At 35.4% G+C, this 17150-nt stretch overlaps 1 long non-coding RNA gene across 3 annotated transcripts in view; it reads right to left on the reverse strand.

The window, feature by feature from the left end:
* The window catches only part of LOC112917240 (uncharacterized), a 442839-nt gene that overhangs the window by 382886 nt on the left and 42803 nt on the right, over nt 1-17150 (reverse strand). Inside the window, exon 3 of one of the 3 annotated variants that reach the window (XR_012002934.1) lies at nt 226-361. The exons of the other annotated variants lie outside the window; for them this stretch is intronic. This is a non-coding gene — a long non-coding RNA (uncharacterized lncRNA). The remainder of the gene's footprint in view (nt 1-225; nt 362-17150) is intronic. 3 annotated transcript variants of the gene reach the window in all.

Here is a 17150-nt window from a genome sequence, read left to right on the forward strand (position 1 = left end):
TATTTTCATGGTAGGCTTCAAGACAGGTGTGGGAAACAGCCACATTATCATCCAATGTTGGCATAAGTTAGACCTCCAGGCCCACCAGCAAGATATACAATTACACAAGAATATCTGCCCTGGTGAGGTAGCTGCCCCTGAATACATTTTTTAAGTGTTTTCAAAAACAACATTAGTTTTATATAGAAAGAGGAGAAAACATCCTCATACCTCCATGTTACTCACCTGAACTATACGGTATTTGTAGAGCAATAATGTGGAAGATCACCTGTGGACCAGGTCTCTAGGTTAGTGGTCAGACCCACAGCACATCCATCTGCTCCTCACTTTGGAGTGTTTCCAGACTATTTCATTGTACGACCTCAATGAAGCACACGATGGAAAGGTTGATTCAAGAAAGCATCTCTGCGACACTCTAATACTGCTTGCATCTGTCATAGTGACACTTAGAGCACTGCATCATATCAAAATGCACGATTGTTAACCAAAATGAAAAAATAATCAAAAATGTAACTTTATTCCTCTGTTTATCACCTATGACATAAAATTTAAAACTCAATGATTATAAAAGAAGTTTAAAATATCAAACCTCTGAAATATGCTGTCAATTAACTCCCACAAGCAGTAAATTAAAATCGAGTTCTTAAATATCAAAGCTGATAACCTGGTTTATAGTTAATAGAGTTTTACCATTCTAGAACTGAAAAACTGAATTAAAAAATCATTCCCTAGATCTTTGTATATTGACCAATAAATTAAAATTTAGTTTTGCCATAGCTATGACCTCTTAGCCAAATTCTAGTTTCAACCTAATATTTTATGTACCTGTCTTCATTAAGAGTCTTAGTCCACAACCCAAAAGTATCAGAATTATTTAAAAAATTAAAATTAAAATTAAAAAAAAACTTAGAAATCACTTTATTTCTACACCATTTTCTACACAGGGAAAACAACAACCCAGAGGGATAAAGTGACTTTTCTAGAATTGCCTAAGTAATTGATTATTAAGATGAGTCTAGAACTCCAACTAATATCCTTTGGGATCTCCAGAAAATGGTTAGCAATTTGCTGCTGACACCAGACCCATTCTCCTTTCCCTACTTCAAACTAAGCAACTCCACTGTAACTAGTTTCACCCATTGCCTTCCACATTAGATTTTATTTGAGCAATATGTTTGTCTAAAATCATTTGAAAAATCATTGCTTTCTATGAACACCAGTGAATTTATTTTTTTTAAAAAATGCCCTGTGAATAAAAAAAAAAATAACCTTTATCATTTTGCTATGCTGTACAAAGTAAACCTGAATGGCTACTGGCCTTTAAAAAACAACAAATATCAATTAAACAGCCTTTAGATTGACACTCCCCTCCCAAAAGTGCTTTCTTGCAAATAAGTAATTAATTGGCTGTTAGTTGGAACTGGACTAAATAACAAGTTTTAGCTACATCATACTTGTCCCTTCTTTTATTTCATTTCACAGAAGTAATCCACTCAAGAAAAATACCTTTAGGACAGGACTTTATGTGAGAGGTTAAAAAGATCAATATGTGTACAACAGGCATTTCCACAAAATGTAGACAAGTTATATCAGGGATACCAGCTGTAGTCATCATTTCAAAATTCTGTCATTTTTTTAGAAACCGTGTCTCAGAATACCTTTATTCAGATATATCCACCCCCAATTATTCTAGTTGCACAAGAAGGAGCTCTCTTTAATACCAACAGAGAAAAAAAAATCTATGTTATGGCAATGCCTAAAATATCCTACCATGTTAACTCCTTATCACTGATCATCATGTATTCACACAATTGGTTTTTTAGTTAACTGAAACAAGATGATGGGTAGAATTAAAGAATAGGAAAAACAACCAAAAATGCAATTTTTTGGCATAAATTGTACTGATTCCTCCAAGAATAAGATGGAAATCACATAAGCCAAGATGAATTGAATCTGAATGGGTAATAAGTTAGTTTAAGGAGTTCAGTATATGTCTGAGGGCAAAGAGCTACCTTTTTTACTTTCTACATGATAATCTGACCCTAACTTTCTAGCTCTGCTCCCTTGGGAGCCCAAGAAAAGTTAGCATGTCGTATATTTTGGAAGGCAACTTCGCTAAAAATAAAATTGATCTCTGACTGGTAGTCTGCATCTGGCTGGAAGAACAATAAATGCCTGACTGGGATCCCACCTATCGGGCCTGATTTGTTCCACTAGGCCTAATGTTCTCAAGGTTCATCCATGTTGTAGCATGAATCAGCATTTCACTTTTTTTTTTTTAACAGCTTTATTGAGATAAAATTCACACATCATGCAATTAACTCATTTAGAGTATACAATCCAGGGAATAAAAGGCACAGCATAAGGAAGACAGTCAATGATAGTATAATAGCATTATATGGTAACAGATAGTAGCTATGGTTGTGAAGCAGAGCATAATTTACAGAGATGTTGAACTACTACGTTGTACCTGAAACTAGTTGTACACCTGAAACTAATGTAACATTGTATCAACAATGCTCAAATTTTAAAAATTAAAATAAAGTGTACAATTAATTGGCTTTTAGTATTTGCAGTTATCCAAACATAATCACCTCCTAAGAAACCCTGTACCCTTTAACTATCACCCTCTTATCTGTCCACCTCCTCTAGCCCTAGGCAACTACTAACCTACTTTGTCTTTATGGAGTCACCTATTCTGGACTTCCCCACGATTGTAATCATATACTATTATGTGGTCTTTGGTAACTGGCTTCTTTTACTTAATATAATGTTTTCAAGGTTCATCCTCACTGTAACATATGTCAGTACTTCATTCTTTTTTATGGTTAAACAATGTTGCATTGGATGCATATATACCACAGTTTATCACTTGTCTACTGATTGACATTGGGTTGTTTCCGCCTTTTGGCTATTATGAATTATGCTGCTGGAACATTTAGGTACATGTTTTCTTATGAACATATGTTTCCATTTCTCTTGAACATACAACCAACCACTTACTGAGTCATATTGTAACTCCATATTTAATCATTTGAGGAATTGCTAGACTTCAAAATTGGGTACATTATATTTTGGTGTACATTTATATTTTGGGTACATTTATATTTTTACCAACAGTAAAAAACAGTAAGAATTAGGGTTATTTTCTATATCCTCCCCAACTCTTATCTGATATTTTTATTCTATATGCTTATTTTTAATAATCACCTTTTCCTTCTCTAAAGCCCTTACAAACTTTATTCAGGGATATTTTCAAGAACTTTGCCCAGGTTTTAGTTTGTAAAATTTTTCTTCCTATTTTTAAGAGGCACTATTAACAATTGCCTTTGTCAATCTCCTGCATTCAGTACCATCCTCCAAGCTTGCTCAAATATTGCCATTTCTCAAATACCACTTTGCATTAAGGGAAACAGAAGACTGCATATGTATTTGTGTCTTTTTCTTCAACACTGAGAAAAAATTTTGCATAAAAACAATCCCAAAATATAGATGCTTTCTTTAAAAAAGAAAAAAATTAATTTTGGTTATTTGGTACTATTTTATTTTTTTATTTCCCTATATTATTCCTATTTTGAATTACATAATAAGTAATGTCATGAAATAAAAATCAGCATTATAAAAGATTATTTAACCACAGAGCTGGATAAAATATATTCAAATGATAAGTGAATACCTACAGTATTTTAAATGCAGGATATAACCCTTTTGAAAAAATCCATTGGTCCCAAAAAATAATTCTTTCTCCAAAAGTTTTTAATCAAATCCAGTTTTTAAACAGAAAGATTATTAACATTGTATTTTACTACCAAAATCTTATTTAATGATTCTGATTGTTTCAAAACAGATAGTATAACAAGGAATCTCATTATTATTCTAATCCAGTCTTATGATTTCATACAACCCACACTGCAAAGACATTTTGAATCAGAACACCGAGTTACTCCCTTTCCTTCGCACGTAAACTGAGAACTAAACATTAAACAAACTTATAAAGAAATGAGATCAGGTTTAACTAATATGTCACATTGTTCTGGCAGCTAGCATGGTTGATCTTTGTCAAGTACGAAAAACAAAGAAGAATTATGAAATAAGCTCTAATTCCCTTGGAGATTAATATCATATGTATGTCTATTAATGAATATTCAAAACATATACAAACTTCTTTTATTACTGTAATTTTAAATTATCTTCCATCTTGGTTATCTAATTCAAACCTAAGCCTCTCCACATTTTAGCATGCTTAATTAAAATCTGTCTGTAAATCCAAATTATATCTGTTGGGATTCTCATATTTTCCAGGATGAGTAGTTAATATGTTTATGTTTAGACCAACGTACAAGCCTAACTTTGTCCACTTTATGTTTAGTTCAAGTCCTGTCTTGTCCTCTGATATTAATTCTCCAGAAAAAAAGGGAAAAGCATCTGGTCAGTACCAGGGTGCTAAAGCAGAGCAAGTAGAAAGGCTTTAAGAAGAGCAAACATCCCTCCAATTTTGTTGGCATCTTTTTAAAGCCTTTCAGGTAGAAGGGACATTTATACAGAGACATCTAGTGGCAAAGAGGAATCAATACAGGACCCAAGTCCCTGACAGTATTGGAACTTCATCTCGGCTCAATCTTCATACATCAAGAGGAATAAATTCCTGAACTCTAGATATTGGCCATTTCGAGTACTTATGATAGTATATTAACAAAAAAAATTGAAAATTCAAAGAATTTGAACTGAATCTTATTTTTTTCATGATAATGAAACTAAGCTTGTAGTCAAGTTGGATTTGTTCCCACCAGGTTTCTCTATTTTTTCAAGCCATAGTACTGTTAAAAAGTAAAGAATGATTTTACCGAAATTAATCTTTCCAGAAACATTGAAAGCCAAAATAAACCAATTCCCCTTTGTGTTGTTGAACATTAGTTTAATAGCATTATTTTATAAAGCAATATGACTATAATAAAAAAAAACTAATAGAAAACTAATGACCTATATTTCAATTAAAAATCATGAAAATAAAATAACAGCAAATCTTAAGTAAACCATTCAGCATCCTTAAGATATTTTCTTATGTGGTGCTTTTACAAACATCTTTTTGCTTCTGTTTTTAAAAATGAAATTAAAAATTAGGCAAAAACCTATTTCAGTGCAAATAACAATTTTTCCATTAGCTTTCTTTCCTACTAAACAAGAAAAGTAACTGCTTTTCTGGTACTCCTGGAGAGCAAAAGATAAAAAAAGAGTGAGCATTTAGATCTGGGTCTCAAAAGAAGTGCGTTAGTAAGGACTACAGGTAGAATGTTTTGATTTTAAATTAACACTGACCTTCATTTCAGTGACCAACTTGGAATCTTATTCAGGCTAAACTCCAAAATGGGCATTTAACTGGCAAGATGTTTTGTCTTCACCTTGCCTTCAACATAAATTATCTTCTACCTGCAAGGAAAGTAGCCTGCAGCACTTCTGGCTTATACATGTACTAGCTCTTCTACTATCAATGCCAGTCCTTTAGTTTCTTCATAATTAACCATAATTTTCCCATTTTTACAGATAGAAGAGTGGACTTTAATATTTTAATGGCCAAGTCTCATTCATATAAGTTAAAAATATTAAGGTTGTATTTGGAATTGTTAGCCGGTCATGGGGCAGAGCTGATATTTTCACTATTCTGGGTACCTTATTTCTGACTGCTTAAATACTTGATGTCTTCCTTCTCAACTGCTTGGCATTTACCAGATATAAAATGATTTGGCATTGATTTTTACTGAGGAATCCTACAACTGCTATACATCTCATTTTACCTATTCCCGGATCATAAGTTGATCCTACTTTTACACAACTATGTCCTATATCATAAACAAATGATACATACTTATATATAAAATAAAAAAGTAGTCAAACTTTAAGAGCATTGAGAAGCTTATCCTTAGCTTTAAAAAGGCAGCAAAATCATAAATAATGATTCTCTGAATTCAGATTGTATAAATAGGAAATAGTGTTAAATTATGAACTTTAACAAAAAGAATATGATAGTTATGAATATTTATCATATATTCACTTAATGTTTAGTATACACTTCTTAACATATTCCCCTATGCCTTGCCCCAGGATGTCCTGCCCACAGCTTTTCTCAGACAATGGATACAATGCTCATTATGGAATTTTATTTTATTTTATTTTATTTTATTTTGCAACTGAAGATCAGACCAGACTTAGGGTACAGTTAGGCTGATAAAGTCATCAGATATAAACTCACCCAAAGAGATAGATTAGGATATGATGAAGACTGGAACTGAAGGAATTGTGTGAACTTAGAGTTTTGACACAGATTGATATTGATAGAGAAAAATAAATGTAGGTACAAATATGTATATTAGATGTATTTTTATTCCTTAGATCTGCCTATTCGAGGGCCTGGAAGCAATGACATCTCAATAACAATGAATACACCTAAAGTCCAGACCTTGGCTTCTAATTACCATTCTCCATTAAAAGAAATGAGGGCTCTTCAGGGACATGGCTGATTATAAACAAAATGAAAGCAGGGAAAATATAAGATACACCTGTAACATCTTATTATGCCAGAGAGCAAAGATGCATGCATGAATGATGAAGATATGTCAAAAGGACACAGAAACTAGCTTGAACAAATTTCTACTGGTTATACTGGGGACAAGTTGAGCAACTTTTTTTTTTTAAGATTTTTATTTATTTATTCGTGAGAGAGAGAAAGAGAGAGAGAGAGAGAGAGAGAGGCAGAGACACAGGCAGAGGGAGAAGCAGGCTCCATGCAGGAAGCCTGAGGGGACTCGATCCCAAGTCTCCAGGATCACATTCTGGGCTGCAGGGGCACTAAACCGCTGGGCCACCAGGGCTGCCCGAGCAACTTTTTAAATAAAGATAGCAATGGAGTATAACACACTGAATAAAATGGGAAGTAAATACATGTAATTAAATGGATAAATTGATAGTTTGAAGAAACAGAGATATTTTGTAATGATATTTTATAAAGTGCCTCCCTATAAAATACTTATTACAAAGGAAGTATTTCCACTTTATAGTGGAAAAGTGTGACAGAAACCATCTTAATAAAAAAAAATCAATGAAAGGAATTTAGCATCACTTCTGGTATGTTCCTGCCAAAATTCACAGTTGAGTCTAATCTTGAGGAAAGATCAGACAACCTAAATTAAGCGACATCCTTCAAAATAATTGGCCTTTTGTTTTCAAATGTGTCCAGACTGTGGGAGTCAAGAAGACTAACGAACTGTTCCAAAGTGAAGAAAGCTAAAGGGAAATAACAACTAAGTGCAACAAGTGATTCTACCGGATTTGGGAGGGTGGGGGAGGCCTACTATACGTGGCATTATTGGAACAACTGATGAAACTTGAATGGATTCTGAAAAATATACCAGAGTAATGTATCAATGTACATTTCCTCATTTGGTGGTTCAATTTAGTTAAATAGGAGAATATCCTTTAGCATGAAACGCACATAAAAATATTCAGGAATAGGGCAGCCCCGGTGGCGCAGTGGTTTAGCGCCGCCTGCAGCCCGGGGCATGATCCTGGAGACCCTGGATCAAGTCCCACGTCAGGCTCTCTGTATGATGTCTGCTTCTCCCTGTGCCTGCATCTCTGCCTCTCTGCCTCTCTCTCTCTCTCTCTGTCTCAATAAATAAATAAAAATTAAAATAAATATTCAGGAATAAGTATCACACTACCAAATGATTCAGAAAAAAAAATGGTTCTGGTATTGTACTTCTACCTTTCTGAAAGTTTGTCTTATTTCATGGGACACCTGGGTGGTGCAGTAGGTTAAGCATCCAAGTTTTGGTTTTGGCCCAGGCTGTAATCTCAGGGTGGTGAGATTGAGCCCCACATCAGGCTCAGTGTGGAGTCTGCTTGAAATTCTCTCTCTCCATCTCCCTCTGCCCCACCTGCTCATGCTCTCTCTCATTGCCTCACTCATAAATCTTTTTTTTTAATTTATACTTATTTCAAAATTTTAGAAATCATATATGAAAATCTTCCCAAGTATTTGAGTAAACTCATTTTCAAAATATTCATATAAAATAAATTCAAACCCAACTTCCACATCTGTCCAATTAATTTACTATCTGACTGGGAAACATCACTCTATTTAGAAAGTGGTACAATCATTTTTTTCTATTTGACATGATTCATGCAATAAATCACCCCATGAGTACATATTAAAGAAGGTAATAAAGTCACAGCAAAGAATAAAGTAGATACTTAGTCTTACTGAGTTTACATTCTGTGGAGGAGATGGACAATAAACAAGTAAACAATTTCAGATAGCAGTGGTGATCAGAAAATAAAACAAGGTGATATAAGAGACAGTAGATAGGATAAGACAGGGTGGACTATAGGGTCAGAGAGAGTTTCCCTGGGAAACTGATATCAAATAATGAGAACCAATCATGAGAAAATCTGGGCAAAGACAGTTGAGGCAAGGGAAACACTGGGCACAAAGGCCTGAGGCAAGAACTACAGGAAAAGAAGGGCAACCAGTGTGGCCAGAAAGCAACAAGCAAGGGGAGATGATAGGAAATGAGGTCCAAGATGAGCTGTAGAACAAAAGTCATGCTGGACTTTGTGGGCCATGCTGAGAAGTTAGGGTTTTGTTCAAAGACAGTGGATAACCATGAAAGGTTCTGGACTTTTAATAATCTCTCTTATGTTTAAAAGATCATTGTCCATAGTGCATGACAAATGGACTAGTTGCAGGAATGCAAGAAAAGTAGCAAAGTGGTAACTTAGGAAATTATTACAGTACAAATGGCAATTGATTTGGTAAAACACACATACACGCAAACAAATAGAGTAACAGTTGAGACAAAAACAAGTAGACAGACTGGGAATGTACTTTGGACTTCATAATACAACACAGTTTTATAAGATATTATGTCTTTCTGATTGAGCAAATTCTATGTATTTGAATTAACTTTTGGCCATTTCAGTACTTAAGTCTCTAATTCCGGCATGCATAAAGTAATTAGGACCTTGTGAGCCTAGTTAGACTTTAAACAGAACAATACAGGGCAAAATAAAAGTGCAGGAAAAAAGGACTCATTTCGATATGTGCTTCTTTCAATAAAATGTCTGTTCTTACACCTTACGTGAGAAGTGCTAAATAGTCCTAGTTTTTTAAAGAAGTGTTAACTTATACAAAAGAAGCACAAATTTGTCATTTGAAGCAAGGAGGGAGAATACATTTACAACTGGAAAAACGGAAAATGAGATGTTTGGAACTCCATAATTCTGGAGATGTGTGTGGTGAGTTGGAGAAAAGAGAGTTTGAGAAAATCAGAATGTAAGACATGCATTCTGGAAATTTTGTCAGAGGATACAACACCATAACTAGCTAAGAAAGGGTGTATTAAATTATCAGATTTGCCTAAAACCTACAGAAACACATGCTTGGAGCCCACTCTAACCCACAAACTTTGCAATGTCAAATGGCCTACCCAAATTAACTTCCCTTCCTAAGGATGGTGATCTTTCAAAGTAGAGATCCAGAACATACCACTGTGAAGAGGTCTTTGTTTTTTTCTGAACTCCCTTTACCTGCCTTAAAACAGAGCCTTCCAAAAAAATTCATCTGATATAAACCCTCTTCCGAGGACCTGCATAACCAGGGAAGAAAGGCTCCTATCACCAGAGAAAAGAAGTTGGCACCAGCATAAGGAACTGCCTAATCAGACATTATCACAAAACTATCATATCTCCCATCTATTCTATAGATCCATTTATCTTTCCTGAAAGTCATTTGTTTTCCCATAAGGACCTTTCTCCATTAAGATGGTATATACGCTCTAAATTCTAACTGCCTCCTGAGTCACATTTTCTGTGAACACTCATATACATTCACAAATTAAAAATCTGTCTTTTCTCTTGCTAATCTGTATTTCATCAGTTTAATTAGCAGACCTCCAATCAGCAACCTAAGAGGGTAGAGGAAATATTTTTCCTTGCTAATGAAAGATTAAAAAGAATTTCTTTTATGAAAAAATATCTGGTCTCCTAGGTAAAGGACAAAACCCATTCCTCACCCAGTTGTTATTCTCACAATTTGTAATTTTTTTACACTTTATAAATTTTAATAGATATCTTATACATCAACTAGATTTGGGAAAGAATTTTAAGCAACACACAAAAAACCCCACATCTAATAAAAAATTATTATTATCAATAATAATAATAAATCATTCCTAGGAAAATTTAAGACGTGTAAGGAGGGAGTAAAGAGAGTATTCAGATCATAAGTGTTTATATAATTCATTTTTCTAAGTTAGCCAGAGAGATAAGAAAATTATTATTGATTTTTTATTGATAAAAAGAGAGAACCAAAGATACAATGGTTTGTCAGAGAAAGCAGGACTTTTCTTTGCACTTAAAACTAAATGGGAATTTTCACGAGACTTACCTAATGGGGCACTGAGCCATATTATAGGCAACTTCCTTAATAACATCTCCCTTAATAACATGCAAATGTGGTATCTGATTTCATAAGGATGTTTCTTGCAGCATTCTTCCAAGAAATGTAGGAATAACAGCTCAATGGAGGTAATACAAAAGGTCAAGGTGGACAAATGAGCTAATTAGCGTCTCCATTTGTCAAGCTTTCTTTTTTCTGTCTTACTAGTATGACTCAGCTGTTTAAAGCTTTATCATCCCTGGTTATACTGATCAACAGAGTTGGACAGAAGCCAGAGCAGGAGTTCCTCAGGTTCTCAGAACATGGCAGGTCTTGTATTTAGTAAATTTCCAAAGATATATAGAAATGACAAGCCCTTTAAGAAGCATGATGCTTGAAGACACAGTTTTGTCCTTGACTAGAATCTACAATGATTAAAGAGCAATCAAGATGAGAGAGAGGTTGAAACTTAGCTGGAAATGGTCTAGGCTAAGATAGTGACTCCAGCTCTGGTTCTCTAAACACATAAGCTTTGAGTCATTTTTCTTCTGCACCCCATCCTTAAAGTATCTAAAATATGCTATGGGAAAAGTCATATTTATAGAAAGAAACATCAAGAACTAGAGGAAGTGTATTCCTTTCATCATTAGCCAGCACTAATCCACTACTTGGAGGAGCAAAGCTACATTCCTAACAGAGCAGAGCATGTGAACAATGGGCAACCAATTGAAGCAACTCATTTGAAAATTTGTCACTTCCTAGAGAGTGTTACAAGTACAAACTGGAGATTTAAAAAAAAAAAAAAAGAAGAAGAAGAAGAAGAAGAAAAGAAGAAGAAGAAGAAGAAGAAGAAGAAGAAGAAGAAGAAGAAGAAGAAGAATGAATTTGTCCTTGAGACTCAATGAAGTATTTTCTAGGAGTATATGTAGTAAAGTCAAAAGTAAGGAATATGGAATGTTCAACAGATGGTTCTATTTTTTATTACAGGCAAAGTGAAAACATCTCAAGAATCAAGAAGTGAAAGAAATAAAATTTAACAGGTAATTTTGTCCACATGTTTAAAATAGAGCTGTAAAATTTATTTCTCTTTCTCTAATTGCTTCCAGGAAATTATTTCTCCTGGTTTGCCTTTTGGTAATGAGACACAGAAAACTGTGTCACTATCACTTTAAGACTGGTTGACTAGTTAGTTGGTCAAACCAGTTACTGGTTCTAGAAAGAAAGAAATCACTAAAAGGAAAACCAATTAAATAGGTTACTTCCCTTTGAAGGAAGATACTTGAGCATTGTCATTAAAAGTGTTGATCTGATTTAAAATACCTGGGTTTAAACACTGGCTTGGAAGATGACAAAAGAGCAATTTACTCACTTCTCTATACCTTTGTTTCCTTGTCTGCAAAATGGGTACAGTAACTACGAGCACATCATCAGGCCATTCTGAAGATTAAATATCATAATACACGTAAAGTGTTTGAAGTAGGCTCTACCTTATAATAAGTGTTCATAAATATTCAGTGCAATGGTTATACCTTTCGCAGAGTGACTTGGGTTTCTAAGCTAGGCATCTATCCCAAGAGGCTGCCCCATTAAGTAACTGCTGAGCAATAAGAAAGGGGAATCTTATGCTGACATAGTCTAAATTAGACTCAGAAATTCAATTGTTTCCATTCCCAAACACTATTATTTATTCTAAATAAGTTTTCTCCAAAAAATGTGTTTTACCCTCAGATGGCTATATGGCTCAGTTGGTTAAACAGTTAAGCATCTGCCTTCAGGTCAGGTCATGATCCCAGGGTCCTGGGATTGAGCCCCACAACAGGTCTCCCTACTCAGAGGGTAGCCTGCTTCTCCTTCTCTCTTTCTCTGCCCCTCCCCTTGCTTGTGCAAACACTCACATGTGTGCACTCTCTCTCAAATAAAATCTTTTTTAAAAAATTAAAATTAAAAAAAAGTTTTCCCTTCAAAAAATTCAACATTTCAAATATAGCTTAAATTTACTTTACTAAAGAACATTCCATCTGACATAAACAAATTTTTAAAATATAATTAAAAGAAACAATGAGATTCCATATGGGGAAAGAAGACAATGGAAATGTGTTCATGATCTGAACTTCATAGATTATAGCTGGAATGTTTGTACAGCTGCACTATATAATTGGGTTACTATCTTCCCAGAATTATGAGCAATACAAAGGGAAGACTGCTAAGCTGTTCTTTTTATCCTGTGGGAAGTCAGGGGAAAGCTGTTGCAGGAGCAGCTTAGTTTAGAGACAGAGGCAACTGGTTTACCATGAATTTGGTTGAACTGGGGGAAAGAGAAGAAAGCTCTAGAACACAGAAGGCAGGAACCTTCACTTAGTCTGTTTATCAAGAATGTGGCTATTGTGTCCAGAAAATGATGAGCCAAAATGCACAAGATGAGACAATAAAAAGAATATAGAAATAAAATCAGAGCACCAACTCCCACCGATAGGTAATCTTGAGCCATTCAACCAGATTAAATTGTCCACAGAAACCCTAATCTCCCAAGATAAGACTTCCCTCCCTTGAACTCAACAGTTTTTTTAAATTTATTTTTTATTGGTGTTCAATTTGCCAACATATAGAATAATACCCAGTGCTCATCCCATCAAGTGCTCCCCTCAGTGCCTGTCACCCAATCACCCCAGCCCCCCACCCACCTCCCTTTCTACCACCCCTTGTTTGTTTCCCAGAGTTAGGAGTCTCTCATGTTCTGCCTCCCTTTTTGATATTTCCCACTCATTTTTTCTCCTTTCCCCTTTATTCCCTTTCACCTTTTTTTATATTTCCCAAATGAATGAGACCATATAATGTTTGTCCTTCTCCAATTGACTTATTTCACTCAGCATAATACCCTCCAGTTCCATCCACGTTGAAGCAAATGGTGGGTATTTGTTGTTTCTATGGCTGGAACTCAACAGTTTCTATGTACCTCATCCACTTCCAGATATAACAACAGAAACCCACAACTCCCCATGTAGAGTCAATTCAGGTGTATGCCAAGTCACTATTGCATCTGGGGAGAGTACAGCATTGCGTTTTCTGAATCCTTGTGCGTGTGTGTGTGTGTGTGTGTGTGTGTGTGTGTGTGTGTGCGTCGATCTAAGGAAGAGCTAATGGAATTCCAAAACATAAAGACCATTCACGGCAAGAGGCATAGCAAAAAGGACACTGGATTTTCAATCTGAATATTGGGTTCAGTTCCTAGCTCAGTTACCAACTAGATCATCTTGGGCAAATAGTGAATCTTCCCTGATCCTCAATCTCCTCAACTGTATAGTAGGTATAATAATACCCTGACCTAAGAGTTTCTTGAGAAGATAACAAGAGGTAATAGATGTTAAAACTCTTTGTAAACTCAAATATGCTGCCAGAGTTTGTTACAATGGTTGTTTGGTACAGTTTCTAACAACTGTGGTTTATCCCCCTCAAAGATATTGTGACTTGCTTCTGAGAAGGTATTGCTTCCTCACCTCTTCTATACTTACCAATTTCTTCAGAGGGACCTCCATAGAGTGTGCAGGAAGAACAGCGAACTGTAAGACTTGGCTTTTCATTTCTTCCATGAATCATTTAATCTCTCTGATTCCAAGTCCCTTGACTTAGAAGTTTATTTTCTAACATAAATGGAGTCCAAAGGTAGGGCAAGTTTCAGGTTAACTGATTAAATCACTGAAGGATGACATCAGAGATCATATCCTCTGCTTTACCGTCCAAAGAATCACCTTCATCCTAAGACTGGTCATGAGATGACAGCCAGCAGTCACCAGAGCCACACGTTTCCTCGTTCACTTGCCTTAAATTTGAATATGCTTCCTTACCATAGGAAGTTCACCAGTAACAGCCACCAGGGAAATTGTCCTAATACACTGATTGGCTGAAACTATAGTTCTCTATCACTACCATACTTTAGAACCAGTTAAGAAGTAATTTTTAAGTTCCCAGTTCCCACACTTCAGAGATTCTGATTCAATATATGGGGTGGGAATGGAACATCTCTCTTTTTTTTAGCAGCATCTCACAGGATCCAGATATGTAGCCAGGGATGAGAAACACCACTTCAGAGTAATTAGGATGCTCCATAAAGCTGAGGATGGGGGTGTTTAGAAGGCAACCAAGAAATGCATACTATAGTGGGTACAGTCACATAGTATAATCCCTTGAAATGTCCAAAGTGTATATGTGCGTATTAAACATTCAACAGTAGTGAAAAAATAAAATAAAATAAACATTCAACAGTAAATAAAGTGAATTAATGTTGCTTTTGCTAGCTACTTAATAAAGATCATAACAAACAGAACAAAAAGAGCAGCCTAACCATAGAATGAAGCACTAAGGACAAAATCCCCTTTACTAGTCTCAGACCAATATTCTCATAGGAATTCTGAAATAGACAAGACCAAAATAAAACAGGAGGTTCAAAAAGTCCAAACTTAAGGACTATATAGCACAGGGGTCAAGAGAAAGTTGCCATTTAGGAATCTAAAGAGCTCTAAAAAAAAATTAGTATCAAGGGACCAGGAGGTGACAATGATTTGAGGCAGAAGCTCTTTCTATTAAGAAAGTAACTGATTCCAGCAAATAGGCAATTCAGAACCCATGGAAGAGAACCACTGTAAAAAATGTAATTACCTGGAAATGGTACAAAACAGGACAACAGCTGCAGAAGGACCCCCCCAGGTCCAACTGGCTCTTCGTTTTATAGAAGCACAGAGAAGAGGAACTTTCCCAAAGTAACAGTGAGGCAGGCAGATGAACTATTTGAGACCTCTTAATAAGCAATACTTCTCATTATTGTGCCTTTGCAGTGTTTTTCTTGCCAAGGTGCAAGGCTCATGACCTGGCAAACCAAACATTTAGGTTCTAGCCAAAAGGGAATTAAAAGTACCAGAACACTAACAACTCAAAACCACCCCATCAAGCAAATATGTGGCAAATGAAGGATGTGGGGAAATGTAGTACAGACATTCCATTATGTGTCAAGAATAAGATATAAGACAAGCAATGATGTAAATGTTTTATCAAATGGCATTAGTAAGGTCATTAATGATGTCTGAATATTGGCAACTCGGAGAGTCTTGGGTATGCAAGCAGAATCACACAGGACACAGTCCTGGCAAAGTTACAAATAGGAAGCACTTGTGCAAACATTATGTGACAATGTCGCTTTGGGAAAGGCATGAGTGTAGTCCAAAAAGAAATGTTTGTCCAGTCTAAAGAAGCAGTTAGCTTATTCCTGACCACTTGTACCACAACAGTTTCAGAGTCAAATCACCAACAGATTCTATCTGGCAGCCACTGACAGAACCTTTTAACCTATATAACTTAAACACAAATGAGCATCAGGAAGCCATTCTGTCTGAATTGAAGTTTCTATCTTTCACAAGGGTGAGTCTCCTGTCTCAGAACTGCATTTCATCCAAATCTCAGAAAGGTTGTCAGAAATGCCTCCCACTCTTCTCATTCTCATTAACAGTTCAATGTTACATATTTTTCCTCTTCGCAAGGGGAGGAGTAGAGGGAGTTTGTAATGAGAAAGTCTGATTAATAAAAATAATGTAGCTTTGAAAACAAGAAAGAGAATTTAAGACAAAAATGAGACAATCTTTCATTGTAATTCATCCAACCAGGATCTGTAAAAACCTCTGATAAGCCAGACACAATGATAAGGGCTAAGATCATGAAAGTATTCTGTTGACCAACAGCAAAAGGGGTGACAAATAGGAATTTGTGGGCCAAAGCTTGGGGTGGTGATGGTGGGAAGGCATTTAAGCTGCAATGACAGTTCATGAAAATGCTGGCAGTGGTGCTATGATGGATTAGATAAATGAAGGAGTGGAAAAGGGTGATGAATTACTTGTGCCTGTAAATTTAAGTTAACACATGTACTATTTGTTCCTTCCAAAATTTTAAATGATCTTCAAATTTGTAAATCTATGTACTTTAAGTTAATATATCCAATGGCATTAAGCCACAGGAACATATGTCAAAGACTGATTTCAAATTTATGTCTTTCAAGAAGTCTTCCCTTCTCTGATCACTCTGCAGCTATCCCCCAATGCCCATTTATGCTATTTTGTACCATGTGATAGATGTATTGCAAAGGGTTAAGCCCACGTACTCAGACAAGTTGTGCTCATATCCTGGCTTGAAAACCTACAAGCTGTGTGATCCTAGGTTTTCTCCATGAAAGATTTCGTAAAAGCCCTTGTCATGGCTCGTGTCACAGGAAAAATGGACTGTAAATGTTAGGTATTAATATTTATAGTTTCTTTGTTGCTTCACATTTGTCTTGATTCATTTCATATATGTATATTTGGTCTCAATAAATATCTGTTAAATAATTGCCCTCATAAATAAATTCCAATGCATGAAAATACATAGATCAAACCCAAATATCTTAACTTAAAAAACTATATGTCAGAAAATCCAGAGCATTATTCTTATAACGTGTCAGAACTTTTGAGAATTTCTCTTATATTTTGCTGGGTTAGTAAGATTAGAGAATTATATTGGCCTAATGATCACATGTGCCTCAATCTACAAACTTTAAGATCTGACATGCTCAGGCTCACAGAAAAACCCAGAGAGCAATGGTGACTCTAACCATCCAATATCCACAATTTTATCCCTAATAAGATACAATAAATGAAGGAAAACTTCTTGATAACCATTTTAGGGAGAGATCTAAGAAGAT

This window comes from Vulpes vulpes, chromosome 8 (assembly GCF_048418805.1).
Source record: "Vulpes vulpes isolate BD-2025 chromosome 8, VulVul3, whole genome shotgun sequence".
Lineage (NCBI taxonomy): Eukaryota > Metazoa > Chordata > Mammalia > Carnivora > Canidae > Vulpes > Vulpes vulpes.